Source organism: Cebidichthys violaceus, unplaced genomic scaffold (assembly GCF_023349555.1).
Source record: "Cebidichthys violaceus isolate CVI_PGR_0920_01 unplaced genomic scaffold, fCebVio1.0.p SCAF_152, whole genome shotgun sequence".
In the NCBI taxonomy this organism is placed as follows: domain Eukaryota; kingdom Metazoa; phylum Chordata; class Actinopteri; order Perciformes; family Stichaeidae; genus Cebidichthys; species Cebidichthys violaceus.
Window position 1 is genome coordinate 226,525 of NW_027176321.1, and position 18,180 is coordinate 244,704.

Genomic DNA, 18,180 nt, shown 5'->3' on the forward strand with positions numbered 1-18,180 from the left:
CTTCAGTGTCAAAATCACCATCTATGTATGCCATTCTTTCGAAAGCGATTTTAATAATGTCCTTTGTCACTGCCTCACAAGCATCAACACGACGTCTTGTCTCACTAGATGGAGTGATGTGATCTCTAATTTGCACATAGATATCTGTAACATTGTCCTTTTCTTTCTCTAATATGTCTATAAGCGCTACAATTTGACTCTCTGGAATGTCTGACTTTAGCTGCTCTCTGCGAAGTTCCTCGCTAGCCTGACAGGCAACCGTTATCTGGTCTGAGTCTCTACAGTCTGATGCAGATGCTTCCATTATGTCTCACAAACTTAGACCATCACATCAAATCCCTCTGCGGTCATCATGAACATCCATCAGGAGCGTGGTGGGACTGATGAGGTAAAGTTCTAACTGTAGCAACCCCGGCTGAATAATGGTCTGGAGTCTTGAACTCTTTATAAGAGTCTTTATTGAACACACCGTAAGAACTATGAAGAAAATAAGTAAAGACAAACGTTATTGAACACTGTTTAGCATCTTCCCTATCCTTCCTCTAACATGCTAAATTTGACCACAAGGCGGTGCCTTCGAGCGGAAACAGCAGTTGGTTAGCTTGAGCTGACACAAAAACAGAAAAACCGTAGCAACCTAAAACAACATTTTCCAAAGAATAAACTTGAACAGGTACTAACCTTGTACCCATATCGGCCAGGTGCTAAACTAAACAAAACTGTAACCTTTTTCCTTGTTTTTATTACTTTTCCCGTCTCTTTAGCGACTTTTCGTTTCGCACCGCGTCTTACTACCTACTTCCGGTTTTTTACCTTCAAAATAAAAGCGCAACAGGAAATGCACCGACTGCAGTGACAAAACGTCCAAAATAAAAGACAAAAAAGAACAATCTATTAAAATACCCTACACTCTCAGAGGTCCTTTATATAAGTGTTACAGTAACATCGAGTTGTGGAATATCAATTAATTAATGCAACAATAGGGGTGTTTGTTTTCATCAACAATAGGGACACGGATATATAAAGTTCTAGATTACTTAAGTGCATATGCCAAAATTACAATGATATCAGATCATTTTGTAATAGAAACATTAAACAGCCTCAGAAAATATAAAACTATTTCTAATTAGCCTCCCAGTTGTCATCAGGGAATTTGAAAAGACAGAAGTGACAAATGTAAACAAATGTCATTCTCTCAACAAGTATAATTTTGATTTTAAATAAGATGTATTTTATTGAAAAAAAGACAATACAGTAACCTGAATAAATGACATGAATTATGTAGCATTTGCTTTCACAAATATACTTGACATTCTATTTATAGCGTCATTCTATTATAGCTTCAACAGGTATCACAATACATAGCTAATTACAATCTGAAATGGACAATTTTACACATATGGAATCAATCCAGATGATGACAACAGTGTCTGCAACATCTACTTTGAAAGGAGGTGAGGAGTGTTCTAAACTCCTCCTGTGAACTCCTTCAAATTCCACACACGTGGGAATTTTGTGTGCATATTTTCTGGTGGTGGGGACTCTGTTGACACTCTCTCCTGTAAACGCAAAGAAAGTCTTAAAGATCATTAGGTATGAAGGGACACGTCTAGCAGCTGGTGGACCAATGTGCAGATTTCTGTTTTCAGATCTTATGTATTGTGGTACATGTATTAAAATAATCATGAAAGAAGTCATTGTCATATGTGACGCACACAAAATGTATGGTCACATTTTTGTTATTTGATAAATATTTGATTCATGATATTTGAACGTATTTCTGTAATTTGCTAATCATAATAAAACTTCCGTTAGAAGTGTATTACTAACTAGAAAATTTCGCAAGAAATTTTGACAGTGTGGCTTCTACTGCCCGAAAACGTCGCAATATATACATAAACGCTGATGTTACCGGTAGTATCGTTGAGGTTCGATTGAGATAATGCTTCTCTCTTTTCTGCATTTTAGATTCATACTCTTGAAAAAGTTAAACCAAGTTAAAGCTGACGCTTTTATTTTGAAAACTTACCGGATGCTCTATCCCTTATCGGTGTCTGACTTCCTGCCTGGGTCGATCTGCTCTGTGTTAATTGACGCGATAAACCCGAGCCTTGGGCTCTCGCGCACCCTTCATTGAGGCAGAGTAGTGTTTGCCTCCCCTTAATGTCAGATCAGCAACACTAAATATGTTCTACACAGACGTGAAATACAGTACCTATTATATGGAAAGAAAGGACATATAATAAAAGTGTCTACAAATATTACAGTGTGTGCAGGAATGAGACAGCAAAAGGCACGCGCTCAACCCAGTTAGTGAGGGATTCACAGTCTGAGGTGAGGAACAGCTGGTCACTGCCTCACCTCACTGTCTCCTCTTTGTTTGAACAGGACATGCGCTAATTCAGAGATTTTGATTATAAAAATGTTTGGATTAATACAGAAATTACATTTATAGCGCAGATCAGTAGAGAAATATTAATATGTATTTTATTTTAGGATTATTTGTTTTTTACATTTCATCATCACACCCTGACCGCACGTCCCTGCGTAGAGCTCTGGGTGAACACAGACGGCTACAGTTTGTACTTCCTGATTCAACAACAACAACAGGACGTCAGTGATGACAGGAGGAACATCGCGCCAACCGCGTCGCTTCAAACGCGTCGCTTCAAACGCGTCGCTTCAAACGCGTCGCCCCAAACGCGTCGCCCCAAACGCGTCGCCCCAAACGCGTCGCCCCAAACGCGTCGCTCCAAACGCCTCAAACGCGACGCCCCAAACGCGTCGCTCCAAACGCCTCAAACGCGACGCCCCAAACGCGTCGCTCCAAACGCCCCAAACGCGTCACTCCAAACGCCTCAAACCCGTCGCTTCAAACGCGTCGCTCCAAACACCCCAAACGCGTCGCTCCAAACGCCTCAAACCCGTCGCTTCAAACGCGTCGCTCCAAACGCCTCAAACGCGTCGCTCCAAACGCGTCGCCTCAAACGCGTCGCCTCAAACGCATCGCCCCAAACGCGCCGCGCAAAATTCGCGTCACTGCAGTCTCATCGCGTCTGTGCAAAGACTTTGTATGTAATCTCATCGCGCGAATAATTCGCCCTGCGTTCGGTGTGAACACAGCTGGCAGCCTCGTGGGGAGGGGAGGGGGGAGCTGCGCTCATGTGATTGGTTGAAAATGAGGCTGACATCTGATTGGCTACAGATAGGTCCATGTTAAAAAAAACGTATTTGTGAATCCGGCCAGGCAGGGGAGTCTCAAAAAAACCACCAACAAATGTGAAGAGATCCACAAACAAATACACACAAATCCACAGACAAATAGAAAACATCCACACACAAATACATACAAATGCAGAAATATATTTGTTCTGCGTGCATTTGTGAGTCACATTTATTTGTAAATCCTTCTGTGTAGAGACAGACAGACAGACAGAGAGAGAGAGAGAGAGAGAGAGAGAGAGCGCGTGCGTGCGTGTCACTGGTTGCCATGGTGACGACGCAGGGCCTGGAGAGTCTGTGAGTCTGTTTGTTTATAAACATCAGTAATTAGCTGAATTAAGAACACCTGTGAGCTTGGCAGACTTTTCATGAGAAAACACTGGAAAACACCTGTCAAACAAATGCACTTTATACCAAAACCATGGGTCCAATCAATAAAATAAGTGCACCGTGAGAGAGATAAGACTCTGCCGAACGCCCTGGTATGTTTTTTATGTTTATAGTGTTATAAATGTGAGCGCCAGCGCAAGTTACAAAACTGGTACCGTCTGCTTTCTTTGACAAATTTCTTTTCTGATTTAACATGGGGTCTAATGGAGAAGTCGGTTGGAGTTCTTGTCGCTCCACGGCTGTTTGAGCCAAATGTGTAAGTCCGTTGGATTCCATAGACACTTTGTTGCGACCAGCACAAGATTTCCAAGCTTTTTGGCCAAAAATGGTGTATAAAGAGTAAAAATTGTGGGAATGGGAGCAATTTGTTTGGAAAAATCACAGAACATTTTCCTGCTCTGCTTCACTCTGACCGTGATGTCATCACTCTAGCACTTAACGAGCTGCGCAATACACACCCATTATAAAATCTCAAACAGACCCAAAGTTTTGCTGAAACTAAATCGGTGACTTCATAAAAAAACTATGCTAGCTAGCAAAATGTCCATTTGGCTCAATAACGTCCATCAATTTGTCTACGTTTTAAACTTTGAATCATGTTTCTACGTTAAAGTATGGCTGGTCAATATGGATCCAAAGTTAAGTGTTTTTTTTGCTTTCTTCACGCCGAAATCCCATTCAAGTCAATGGGCCGATTTTTCATCGTAGATCGCGATTTTCGGGGAAACCGCTGGACGAATTTCTTATAAAAGTCATAGCTCACGATTCCTGATCAAGCCGCACGTGTTGAATTACTTTTTGAGCAGGTGTTGGCAACGGTGTGGGACTAGTTTCGCGGCAAACTCTGATGTGGAAGATGGAGAATAAGAATAAGAACTAGAAAATGCATTTCCTGCTGAAAATGCGTTGGAATGCTGAAAGCTGAAAGCTGAAATGAATTGCAAAAACATTGCTGAAAATACAGAAATGAGAGAGTACCTGTCTGAAAAATGTTGAAGCCCGAAAGCATTTAAACTGCACTGCTGAAAACTCTTCTAGTTGAAACGTCTAACTATGGTGTCAGTCGCTGAAAATATGAGAAAGAAGAAGGCTTTGAAAGTTGAAGTTTAACAGGATTTGAAGATTTTCTCCATAGATATCTTATTCAAAACAAATTGCAAAAAGCTTAATAATTCAAAAATGTAAAGATTATAAATATGAAAAGTCATATCACCCTCTCCTGAAAGAGCTGAACATTTTGATATTTGAATAGTTGCTGTGGCTTAAACAATGTGTAGTAGTAGTGATATTTGTAGTAGTAGTAGTAGAAGTTGTAGTTGTAGTAGAAGTATTGTTTGAAGTAGAAGTATTAGCAGCATTAGAGATATTTATAGTAGTAGTAGAAGTTGTAGTTGTAGTAGAAGTATTATTAGTAGTAGAAGTATTAGTAATTCGAAGAAGTAGTAGAAGTAGTCGTAGTAATAGCTGTAGTATTGGTTGTTGTATTTAATATAACAGTAGTAGTAGTAGAAGAAGTAGTAGTATGAGTAACAGTAATGACAGTATTTGAAGTAGCAGTAATAGCAGTAGTAGAAATATTAGTAGCATTCATACTTTTAGCTGTAGTAGTATTAGTATTGGTAGTAGCATGAATAGTAGCAGTAGTAGTAGTAGTAGCAGTTGTAGTATAAGTAATAGTAGTACTGGTAGTATTAGCAGTAGTGGTAGTAATAATTGCAGTAGTAGTAGTGGTAATAGTTGCAACAACAAAAGTTGTAGTAGAAGTAGTATTAGTAGTATTAGTAGCAGTAGTAGTAATACTAGAAATATTAGCAGCAGTAGTAGTAGTTGTCGTAGTATTAGTAAAAGCATTAATTATTTCAACAAAAAAAGCCTCATTTTGAGCTTAATGTTTAAATACAGTTAATCCATGGGGCTTTTATTTTGAAAGGGTGGGGCTGGGTGGGTTAGAAAGGAGGAGAGGAGACTGAATCATAATGTTAGATAAACACAAACAGGTTATTAAATGACAGGCTTCATCAAAAGCATTTCAGTTTGAATTCATTCGGTGGGGCTTGTACTTTAAAATGGTGTGTGTGTGTGTGTGTGTGTGTGTGTGTGTGTGTGTGTGTGTGTGTGTGTGTGTGTGTGTGTGTGTGTGTGTGTGTGTGGGGGGGGGGTCCTCTAAAAGTCTCTAATACCTGAATGACTGTATAAGAGATACACACGCAGAGAGAGAGAGATACACACGCAGAGAGAGAGAGACACACAGAGAGAGATAGAGAGACACACAGAGAGAGAGATACACACGCAGAGAGAGAGAGAGACACAGAGAGATAGAGTGAGGCTTGTGTCTGTGAGTCTGTGTGTTTATAAACATCAGTAATTAGCTCAAGTACGAACACCTGTGTGCCTGGCTGCCTTTTCATGAGAAAAGACTGGGAAACACCTGTCAAACAAAACCCCAAAACCCCCATAACCATAGCCCCTATTGCTCCAATATTAAGACTGGAGAGGGAGGATGACTTGAAGAACAGATCATGCGAAAATTGTGTCTGTAGTGTAAAAAAAAGTGGCTTCAATGGCGATTTAGAAATGGGGTACGGTTGTCTGTGTAAGAGTTTTTTGAAGTACGTTTTAACATTGGGGTCTATGGAGGAGAAAGTTGGTTTTCCTCTCAAGTAAAGGCTTTTGTGCCAAATGTGTAAATCTGTGAGATTCCACAGTCATATGTCTACGACAAGGACAAGATTAGCTACGTTTCCATCCAAAAATTATGCATGTAGAGTGAAAATTGAGGAGTCAGTCGCAAAAGACAAATATTTTTTTCACAGGAATCTCAAGCTTCTCTTCACTCTAGCGATGACATCACGCACTCTAAACTGCGCAATACACACCCATTATAAAAGCAGAAAAGGACTGAAAAACACATGAAAGCAAAAATGCTACTATTCAAAAAGTGTAAAAGATATCAAAATGATTATAACATACAATCATTGGTCAGGGTTTTCTCAACATTTGAAAGTTTAAATGGTGTCTGTAGCTGAAAGTATGAGGAAGTAGAAGGATCTGAAAGTTGAACAAGTTTAAGAGGATTTAAAAATATTCTCCATAGACATCCCATTCAAAAAATAAGTTGCAAAATGCTTAATAATTCAAAAAGTTGAAAGATTAGAAAAATTATGAGAAATAGCACCCCTCTCCTGAAAAAGCTGAACATTTTCATATTTGAACGGTTTCTGTAGCTTAAGAAATGTGGACGTTATTAAGTGCCAAAATACGTACGGAAGAAATAGTTGAAGAATAAAGATTCGAAGAACAATACTTGGAATGCTGAATCAGCATTCCAACAATAATAATAATAATAAGCCCGCAGGATTACAGTCAGTGTGCTTTGGCACAGGCAGTATTACTGCCTTGTGCCACAAAGCCACACTGAACTATGCCCAGTAGATGGCAGTGCAGGCTGTGGTTTCGCCTCTCGGCCCGAGACTTGTATGTGCGCGTGCAGCGTCTCCTCATGAGGAGACGCTTGAGAAGACGTTAAAGGAAGATTAGTTCCTGTTTTCTCAGATCAGTAATATGTAAAGTGCACCAAAGATGACCTATGAAGTGGGGACCAATGTCTACTTAACATTTTATAGAGTATTTTTGCCAAAGTGCAATTAGGAGGGGTTTTGTCCCAAGCTACCACAAATATGTGGGTTAAACATAGTAATGTAACTTGTCAATGTAATGATAGTAGAGTGAACTTGGATTATTTAGTTTGAGACAATTTAATCTATTTTTCCTGTGCATTGTCATGTAATACTGAGGAAACATATAGGAGATTGGTTTCACTTGGAAAAGTATGAAATAAAAAAGATAGCTTGAGAAGACGTTGAAGGTAGAAACCACACATTTATCTGTCTCAATTATTTCCTGTTTTCTCAGGCATAAAATCTGTTATCAGGCTCTATCAGGCTGGGACCTGTAACAGACCTTTGCGGGCTCGTCCGAGATCGCTCCCGGACAAAATAAAAATGGTTCCTGACATCGCAAAAGAAAAGTTATTCAAACACTTCCACAAAACCGTTGAGTTCTTTCAACCAACTCTAGTACTCATACTCTAGTGTCTGCATAGGTGATATAAGGTAACTGCGTTTCAAATATGTTACGGTAAGTATGTTTGTGCTATGTATGTAAAGGTAAGTATTTGTAAAGTAAGTAAAGGTGATTATCTATGTGCTAGGTAGGTAAAGATAAGTATGTGTTCGGTAGGTATGTGGAGATGTGTGTGTGTGTGTGTGTGTGTGTGTGTGTGTGTGTGTGTTCTTCAGTGTAGGTAAACAGGAACAGAATAAGGCACTACTGGTATGTCAGTGCCTGATGAGGTATTTGATAAGATGTCTGGTTAAATGTTGGATAGTGTTCCTGTTGTGACATGGGGCATGGCTGCATTCCCCAGACGGGCATTGGCTGTACTCTTACACTGTTTACAGAGCTGTGTGGGTAGTATGAGGGCTGACCCAAGGACTCATATGTCAATATCCGTGTGGGCTTTCTGTCTCGTGTGGACCTTCTGACTTGTTCACTCTCTGTGCCAACTGCTCCAGAGGCTACAGATCCATCACCTTCATCTGTACTGGGTCTAGTTCCCTCATGCTCGCACTCTCCTAGTTGTGCTTGGTCTACGGGTAGGTGATTTCCATTGATTTGCACTTCTGGTCTGTCCTGTCTCAGTTCTCTTTCAGGTATGAAAATATAGGAGTTTTCTCGTCTGTCATCTCTCACAGTTCGTACTTTTCTACTAGCCTCCCTTGCAGGTAAGATGACTGGGTTGTTCAGGCAGTTCTGAAGTTGGAATGTGAGCTGCATTTTCCCAAGGTTGAGCAGTAGGTCTCACAACTTCCATTTCAGTTTTTGTTTGTCTTGGAACCCTCAACCAGTACTGTATCCTTGGAGTGTCCTCATCTGTGTCCGAAGAATTACTGTTCTGAGATACCTCCCTCTGGTTTTGTGTCCTTGCAGGTCTGTTTTGCACCCTTCTCTCTGTGAGTTGTGTGGTCTTTGTCTGTGGGGTTAGGTCAACTGGTAGTTCATTTACAACATGCAGGAGATTTCTGTGACGAGTCCGCACTCTATTCCCACCAGTCTCTGGGGACACCTTGTAGACGGGGTTGTCATTCACTTGTTCTTGAATGATATACACTGTTTGTTCCCAATAGGACCTTAACTTCCCTGGACCCTCTCTCTCACGGAGAGAGGGGGTCCGGACCAAGACCCTGTCACCAGGCTGGAGGATGACTCCTTTCAGGTGATGATCATATGTCATCTTGCCTCTAGCGCTTGATTGTTGACTATTCTGAGAGGCAACTTGATAGGTTTTCCTCATTCGTTTCGCCCATTTCTCTGCGTAACCCCTGGGAGAATCTGCTTCCTCATCTGTGGACAGTCCAAACAATAGGTCAACAGGTAGGCGCGGATGACGTCCATACAGTAAGTAGTGTGGTGAAAACCCTGTGGCTTCATGTTTGGTGCAATTATACGCATGCACAATCTGTAGTAGGTGTTCTTTCCAGTTGCTCTTCTCTTTCTCTTCTAGGGTTCTCAGCATCTGAAGCAGGGTTTGATTTAGACGTTCTGCTGGATTACCCTGAGGATGGTACGGTGTTGTCCTGGAGTGGCTTACTCCGGTTAGTTGTTGTAGAGTTTTGAATAGTTTGTTTTCGAACTCTCTGCCCTGGTCATGGTGTAGCTTGGCTGGGTACCCAAAACAGGGAATGAAGTCGTTGAAGATTCTTTCGGCAGCTGTTCTTCCAGACTTGTTTCGCGTTGGATACGGTTGGGCAAAACTGGTGAAATGGTCTATGACAACCAAGATGTATTCATAACCACCGTTGCTCGTCTCTAAATACATGTAGTCAATGGAGACCAGTTCCAGTGGTGAAGTGCTGGTGATATCCCATTGGTGCTCTGATGTGGGTGTCAGGTTTCTTGTTTTTGATACAGGGGCATCTCCTGGTCACATAAACTTCAATGTCTCTTTTCATAAAGAGAGGACAAGTTGTTGTCGCTGCATTGTCTGCTTGTACAGCAGTTGATTCCTGATATGGAGTTTCCCCCATTCATGCATGAGTTTTCGCAGCGGACTATTCGCTCCTTGTCGATCTTCATTTGACAAGACTCTCTTTGTTTCCTTCAGTCTTGTTAGTGCCCCAAATTATGAGTCTTCTCTCTGATCCTTGATCAGCTCATCATGGTTAATAGTAGGCAGATGTCCAATCCCATGAGTTTCTGGGTCTTGTGCAAGATTAAGAGCTGCCACATAAGCAATGTCTTGTTTCTCTGCAGCCTGACTACCTTCACACGTTGCAAATACAGTTTTCTTTGACAATTCTTCAGTGCATTCTGCCACATACCTGTCAATTTCCAGTGGTAGACGGGGAGGGTGTCAGCATCAACATTGCTCTTCCCTGGTCAGTATCTGATATCAAATCGGAAGTCTGCAAGTTACCCTAACCCATCTGTGACCAACAGTGTTTAGTTTGGCTGTGCTCATGATGTATGTTAGTGGGTTATTGTCTGTGTAGATTGTGAAGTGGGGCGCATAAAACAGATAGTCCCTGAATTTCTCACAAACAGCCCATTTCAAAGCAAGGAACTCAAGCTTGCCAGAGTGAAGCCTGTAGTTCTACTCTGCTGGAGACAAAGTCCTTGAACCATAGGCGATAACTCTCAGTCTTCCTTCCTGGCGCTGGTAGAGCACTGCACTTTGCTCTGAGGCATCAGTGTGTACGGTAAAGGGCAGGTCAAAATCAGGGGGTTGATAAGCGTGTTAATGAGCTGGTGGAGGATACCTTGGTGCTCTATCGTCCACTGGACTGGGGACCTTGATGAGAGCTGGGCACCTTGCCCTCTCTTCAGAATCCTCGGTGGGTTTTCTGCTGTACTTCATTTTACCTGCAGCAATTCATAGATGGGCTTGGCGATGCGGGAGAAGTCTTGGATGTATGTCCTATAATAACTGAGGAATCTCAGTAGCTTCCGGACATCTCCTACCGTGTTGGGCATCTTCTCCCTCAAAGCTAAGACAGCATCCAGGCCCTTTGGGTCTATCCGTACTCCCTCTGCAGAGACAAGCCTTCCCACATACCTGACTTCATGCTTGAATAAATCACATTTTGTTGGTCTGAGCTTTACACCATGCCGCTGCAGAGCTCTCATGTCCCGCCTTACCTCCTCAATGTGATCTTCAAAGGATTTGCCATAACAAAGAACATCGTCCAGGTAGGGAATACAGCATTCATCCCGCAGGCTGTCAAGCATTTACTCCATGCTTCTCTGAAAAGCAGCTGGAGCATTGGAGAGGCCAAATGGGATCATCACCCATATTCATATAGGCCCCAGGGTGTGACAAATGCTGTCATGTGACGAGACCCCTCAGCGATGTAGCCCTGGTGATAGGCCTTCCCTTGGTCCAGAATGGTGAACCAGCTGTGACCTCCAAGGGTGTTAATTAGGTCTTGAATGCGAGGTAAGGGGTGTCCGGCACAGTCTTTTGATTGAGTAATCTGTAGTCAATGCACAGTCTGAGTGTTCCATTTTTCTTTCTAACATAGACCACTGGAGCAGCAAATGGTGATTTTGACTTTACTATTCATCCTTTAGCAAGCAGAACCTGTACATATTCCTTGACCTCCTTGTAGAGTGGCTTGGGAATAGATGCATAAGTTCGCTGAACAGGAATATCATCCTTAAGGTTGATGCTCATTTGGAGACTGGGGATGCATTCGATGTCATCATCCTGAGCAAAAGCTCCAGATTCTTCATACAGCATTTGGTTGACTTCTTTCTGTTGTTCCTCTGTTAGATGGCTTATGTCAACAGGAGGGTGCCACAGTGGGATTGAGTTGCCATTGTTTAACTGAGTGACTGGTGCAGAGTCGGCACCATGTACTAGGTTTTCATGTTTCTTGTGACTCTCTGGCTCTGCTACTTCTATTATTTTCTCAACAAGCTCAATACTGTACAGTATCACGTCCTGCTCTGTGTGGTTCCCTATTGGCACTTCAGACTGACACTTCCTCTAGCCCCACACCCATGTCTAGTCTCTCCAATGGTATGCTGTTGAATTTGGGTTCAAATAACACCAATGAGTCAGAGGAATGAAAATTGTCTGGGACTTGACATTTGACATAGGCAACTTCTCCAGGAGGTATGATAGCCCCTTTCAGACCGACCTTCACAGTAGTATATTCTTCCTCTGGTTTTTGGGTCTGCACAAAACTCGCTATTGCTTCAGCTTTGAACGCTGTGAATTTTCATGGCTCCAGCGAGGAGATTGGTGAGGATAGACAGTAATTTGGGTCTACGTTGTTGCCCCACGATGAGCTCTTGAATGACATTAAATTTAGGGCTGCAACCTACGATTATTTTAATAATCGATTAATCTGTCGATTCATTTTTCGATGAATCGGCGGGGGAAAAAGCGAGTGAATAAAAACGTGTCTTTAGTCTTGCAAACTATACAACCCCTGCTCTACTACTGTTATTAACGAGCTAACACTAACTTGTCATGCTTCTCAAGCTGGATAACGAGTAAACACCAGCACCAGAGGAGCTACTGGAGGGACGTTACATTCCTCACTTCAAAACGGAACAACAGTAGGATTCTGTAGTGACTTATCCTGCTGTTGAACTCCCTTACTCCTCCGCAAGAACTCCAACAAATGTTTTGCTGAGGGACTAGTTGTCTAAATGGACAAGTGAACCAGACAGGCTTCAGAAGCTAAAATATTGATTGTATTTTAAGCGCTGAATCATCACCGTGGTACTCCCGTGCCATGTCGCTTTTGCATATCTTGCAATTAACAATTTTTTTTTTATTTATTTAGTGTGAAATGCTCCCACCAAATGCACCTTGGATGACTTAGGTCGTACTGATTTCTCTCCGATGGTCTTTCCTACTTCGCTCTGGTCCGCTCTTTTTTTTTTTTTTTTTTTGCTCTGCTCTGCGCTCATCTCAACTTGTTTTGTACTCAAACATCTCCGCGACTTATTGAGTGGCGTAATAAACACGCAAAACAACGAATCGATAATGAAATTTGTTGCCAACACTTTTAATAATCGATTTTAATCGATTTTATCGATTCGTTGTTGCAGCCCTAATTAAATCCAATCAATGGCCTTTCTATCTTTAAACGACTCACTAGGAACTGCACTCAAATAGACAGGTCTGGGTCATCGTTGCCTTGTAGGTTGACTATTACCTCAACCTATCCGTCGTAGGGTACTTCGTCTCCTGTGATGGCTAGCACATCCAGTTCCTTGTCAATGAGCTCGCTGAGAGGTTGAATATCTTGACAGGGTAAGTATTTCTCTTTCCAGGTACGATTAAGGATACTCACATTTGCTCCAGTGTCTAACAGAACGGTGACAGCATAGCCAGCCATGCTGCATCTTAGCAGGGATCTGCATCCTATGAGTGGAGCTACACAGCTAGTTTGTGACTGGCTGTGTGTGGGTGGACTTCTGAGTGGTCCAGCGGAGCGGACTTTCTGTTTACACCGGCACCCAACCGCATGCCCAGTGTATAGTCACGTGATGTTCGTTTTCAGGCGTTTTAGTTTGGACGGAGATCATTTCGAAAACGATGCTGAAAGAAGTTTCAGGCTGGGAAGAGGCCAAAAGTGAATTTTGTGAAAGTAAACATAGTTTCAAAGATTTTCTACAAAATAATGTCTCAGGACAGCTGATTTATCAGTTTCATGATGTTTTTATTAGAATCTAATGCTTACTTATTGGTTTAAGGTACATTCTCCTCAGCCTTTTATCCTCGTAAAAGAAGTTTCAGGCTGGGAAGAGGACAAAAGTGGATTTTGTGAAAAAAGTGTCTCATGACAGCTGAATTAACAGTTTCATGATGTTTTCATGAATATCTGCTTTTTTCAGTACTTTGCTGCTTAAAGATGCATTTTGACTTTTTATGTTCTTAGAAGAAGTTTCAGGCAGGGAATAAGGTCAAAAGGGGATTTTGTGAAAATAAACATAATTTCAAAGATTTTCTTTAAAAAAGTGTATCAGAACATCTGATTTAACAGTTTCATGATGTTTTCGTTAATATCTGCTATTTCATCACTTTAATGCTTAAAGATTAATTTGGACTTTTTATGTTCTTAGGCTGGGAAGAGGCCAAAAGCGGATTTTGTGACAGTAAACATAGTTTCAAAGATTTTTTTCAAAAACGTGTATCAGAACAGCTGATTTAACAGTTTCATGATGTTTTCGTTAATATCTGCTGTTTTCATCACTTTAATGCTTAAAGATTAATTTTGACTTTTTATGTTCTTAGGCTGGGAAGAGGCCAAAAGAGGATTGTGAAAAAAGTGTCTCAGGACAGCTGAATTAACAGTTTCATGATGATTTCATGAATATCTGCTTTTTTCAGTACTTTGCTTCTTAAAGATGCATTTTGATTTTTTATGTTCTTAGAAGAAGTTTCAGGCTGGGAATAGGCCAAAAGGGGATTTTGTGAAAATAAACATAATTTCAAAGATTTTCTTCAAAAACGTGTCTCAGAACAGCTGATTTAACAGTTTCATGATGTTTTCATGAATATCTGCTGTTTTCATCATTTTAATGCTTAAAGATTATTTTTGACTTGTTATGTTCTTAGAAGAAGTTTCAGGCAGGGAATAAGGTCAAAAGTGGATTTTGTGAAAATAAACATAATTTCAAAGATTTTCTTCAAAAAAGTGTATCAGAACAGCTGATTTAACAGTTTCATGATGTTTTCGTTAATATCTGCTGTTTTCATCACTTTAATGCTTAAAGATTCATTTTGACTTTTTATGTTCTTAGGCTGGGAAGAGGCCAAAAGTGGATTTTGTGAAAATAAACATAATTTCAAAGATTTTCTTCAGAAAAGTGTATCAGAACAGCTGATTTAACAGTTTCATGATGTTTTTGTTAATATCTGCTGTTTTCATCATTTTAATGCTTAAAGATTATTTTTGACTTTTTATGTTCTTAGAAGAAGTTTCAGGCTGGGAATAGGCCAAAAGTGGATTTTGTGAAAATAAACATAATTTCAAAGATTTTCTTGATAAAAGTGTATCAGAACAGCTGATTTAACAGTTTCATGATGTTTTTATTAGAATCTAATGCTTACTTATTAGTTTAAGGTACATTCTCAGCCTTTTATCCTCGTAAAAGAAGTTTCAGGCTGGGAAGAGGACAAAAGTGGATTTTGAAAAAATAAACATAGTTTCAAAGAAATTCTTCAAAAAAGTGTCTCAGAAGAGCTGATTTAACAGTTTCATGACGTTTTCATGAATATCTGCTGTTTTCATCACTTTAATGCTTAAAGATTAATTTTGACTTTTTATGTTCTTAGAAGAAGTTTCAAGCAGGGAATAAGGTCAAAAGTGGATTTTGTGAAAATAAACATAATTTCAAAGATTTTCTTCAGAAAAGTGTATCAGAACAGCTGATTTAACAGTTTCATGATGTTTTTGTTAATATCTGCTGTTTTCATCATTTTAATGCTTAAAGATTATTTTTGACTTTTTATGTTCTTAGAAGAAGTTTCAGGCTGGGAATAGGCCAAAAGTGGATTTTGTGAAAATAAACATAATTTCAAAGATTTTCTTGATAAAAGTGTATCAGAACAGCTGATTTAACAGTTTCATGATGTTTTTATTAGAATCTAATGCTTACTTATTAGTTTAAGGTACATTCTCAGCCTTTTATCCTCGTAAAAGAAGTTTCAGGCTGGGAAGAGGACAAAAGTGGATTTTGAAAAAATAAACATAGTTTCAAAGAAATTCTTCAAAAAAGTGTCTCAGAAGAGCTGATTTAACAGTTTCATGACGTTTTCATGAATATCTGCTGTTTTCATCACTTTAATGCTTAAAGATTAATTTTGACTTTTTATGTTCTTAGAAGTTTCAAGCAGGGAATAAGGTCAAAAGTGGATTTTGTGAAAATAAACATAATTTCAAAGATTTTCTTCAAAAAAGTGTATCAGAACAACTGATTTAACAGTTTCATGATGTTTTCGTTAATATCTGCTGTTTTCATCACTTTAATGCTTAAAGATTAATTTTGACTTTTTATGTTCTTAGGCTGGGAAGAGGCCAAAAGCGGATTTTGTGACAGTAAACATAGTTTCAAAGAATTTCTTCAAAAACGTGTCTCAGGACAGCTGAATTAACAGTTTCATGATGTTTTCATGAATATCTGCTTTTTTCAGTACTTTGCTGCTTAAAGATGCATTTTGACTTTTTATGTTCTTAGAAGAAGTTTCAGGCTGGGAATAGGCCAAAAGGGGATTTTGTGAAAATAAACATAATTTCAAAGATTTTCTTCAAAAACGTGTCTCAGAACAACTGATTTAACAGTTTCATGATGTTTTCGTTAATATCTGCTGTTTTCATCACTTAAATGCTTAAAGATTAATTTTGACTTTTTATGTTCTTAGAAGAAGTTTCAGGCTGGGAATAGGCCAAAAGTGGATTTTGTGAAAATAAACATAATTTCAAAGATTTTCTTGATAAAAGTGTATCAGAACAGCTGATTTAACAGTTTCATGATGTTTTTATTAGAATCTAATGCTTACTTATTAGTTTAAGGTACATTCTCAGCCTTTTATCCTCGTAAAAGAAGTTTCAGGCTGGGAAGAGGACAAAAGTGGATTTTGAAAAAATAAACATAGTTTCAAAGAAATTCTTCAAAAAAGTGTCTCAGAAGAGCTGATTTAACAGTTTCATGACGTTTTCATGAATATCTGCTGTTTTCATCACTTTAATGCTTAAAGATTAATTTTGACTTTTTATGTTCTTAGAAGTTTCAAGCAGGGAATAAGGTCAAAAGTGGATTTTGTGAAAATAAACATAATTTCAAAGATTTTCTTCAAAAAAGTGTATCAGAACAACTGATTTAACAGTTTCATGATGTTTTCGTTAATATCTGCTGTTTTCATCACTTTAATGCTTAAAGATTAATTTTGACTTTTTATGTTCTTAGGCTGGGAAGAGGCCAAAAGCGGATTTTGTGACAGTAAACATAGTTTCAAAGAATTTCTTCAAAAACGTGTCTCAGGACAGCTGAATTAACAGTTTCATGATGTTTTCATGAATATCTGCTTTTTTCAGTACTTTGCTGCTTAAAGATGCATTTTGACTTTTTATGTTCTTAGAAGAAGTTTCAGGCTGGGAATAGGCCAAAAGGGGATTTTGTGAAAATAAACATAATTTCAAAGATTTTCTTCAAAAACGTGTCTCAGAACAACTGATTTAACAGTTTCATGATGTTTTCGTTAATATCTGCTGTTTTCATCACTTAAATGCTTAAAGATTAATTTTGACTTTTTATGTTCTTAGAAGAAGTTTCAGGCTGGGAATAGGCCAAAAGTGGATTTTGTGAAAATAAACATAGTTTCAAAGAAATTCTTCAAAAACGTGTCTCAGAAAAGCTGATTTAACAGTGTCATGATGTTTTTATTAGAATCTAATGCTTACTTATTAGTTTAAGGTACATTCTCAGCCTTTTATCCTCGTAAAAGAAGTTTCAGGCTGGGAAGAGGACCAAAGTGGATTTTGAAAAAATAAACATAGTTTCAAAGAAATTCTTCAAAAAAGTGTCTCAGAAGAGCTGATTTAACAGTTTCATGACGTTTTCATGAATATCTGCTGTTTTCATCACTTTAATGCTTAAAGATTAATTTTGACTTTTTATGTTCTTAGAAGAAGTTTCAGGCTGGGAAGAGGCCAAAAGCGGATTTTGTGACAGTAAACATAGTTTCAAAGATTTTCTTCAAAAACGTGTATCAGAACAGCTGATTTAACAGTTTCATGATGTTTTCGTTAATATCTGCTGTTTTCATCACTTTAATGCTTAAAGATTAATTTTGACTTTTTATGTTCTTAGGCTGGGAAGAGGCCAAAAGCGGATTTTGTGACAGTAAACATAGTTTCAAAGAATTTCTTCAAAAACGTGTCTCAGGACAGCTGAATTAACAGTTTCATGATGTTTTCATGAATATCTGCTTTTTTCAGTACTTTGCTGCTTAAAGATGCATTTTGACTTTTTATGTTCTTAGAAGAAGTTTCAGGCTGGGAATAGGCCAAAAGTGGATTTTGTGAAAATAAACATAATTTCAAAGATTTTCTTCAGAAAAGTGTATCAGAACAGCTGATTTAACAGTTTCATGATGTTTTTGTTAATATCTGCTGTTTTCATCATTTTAATGCTTAAAGATTATTTTTGACTTTTTATGTTCTTAGAAGAAGTTTCAGGCTGGGAATAGGCCAAAAGTGGATTTTGTGAAAATAAACATAATTTCAAAGATTTTCTTGATAAAAGTGTATCAGAACAGCTGATTTAACAGTTTCATGATGTTTTTGTTAATATCTGCTGTTTTCATCACTTTAATGCTTAAAGATTAATTTTGACTTTTTATGTTCTTAGGCTGGGAAGAGGCCAAAAGAGGATTTTGTGAAAAAAAGTGTCTCAGGACAGCTGAATTAACAGTTTCATGATGTTTTAATGAATATCTGCTTTTTTCAGTACTTTGCTGCTTAAAGATGCATTTTGACTTTTTATGTT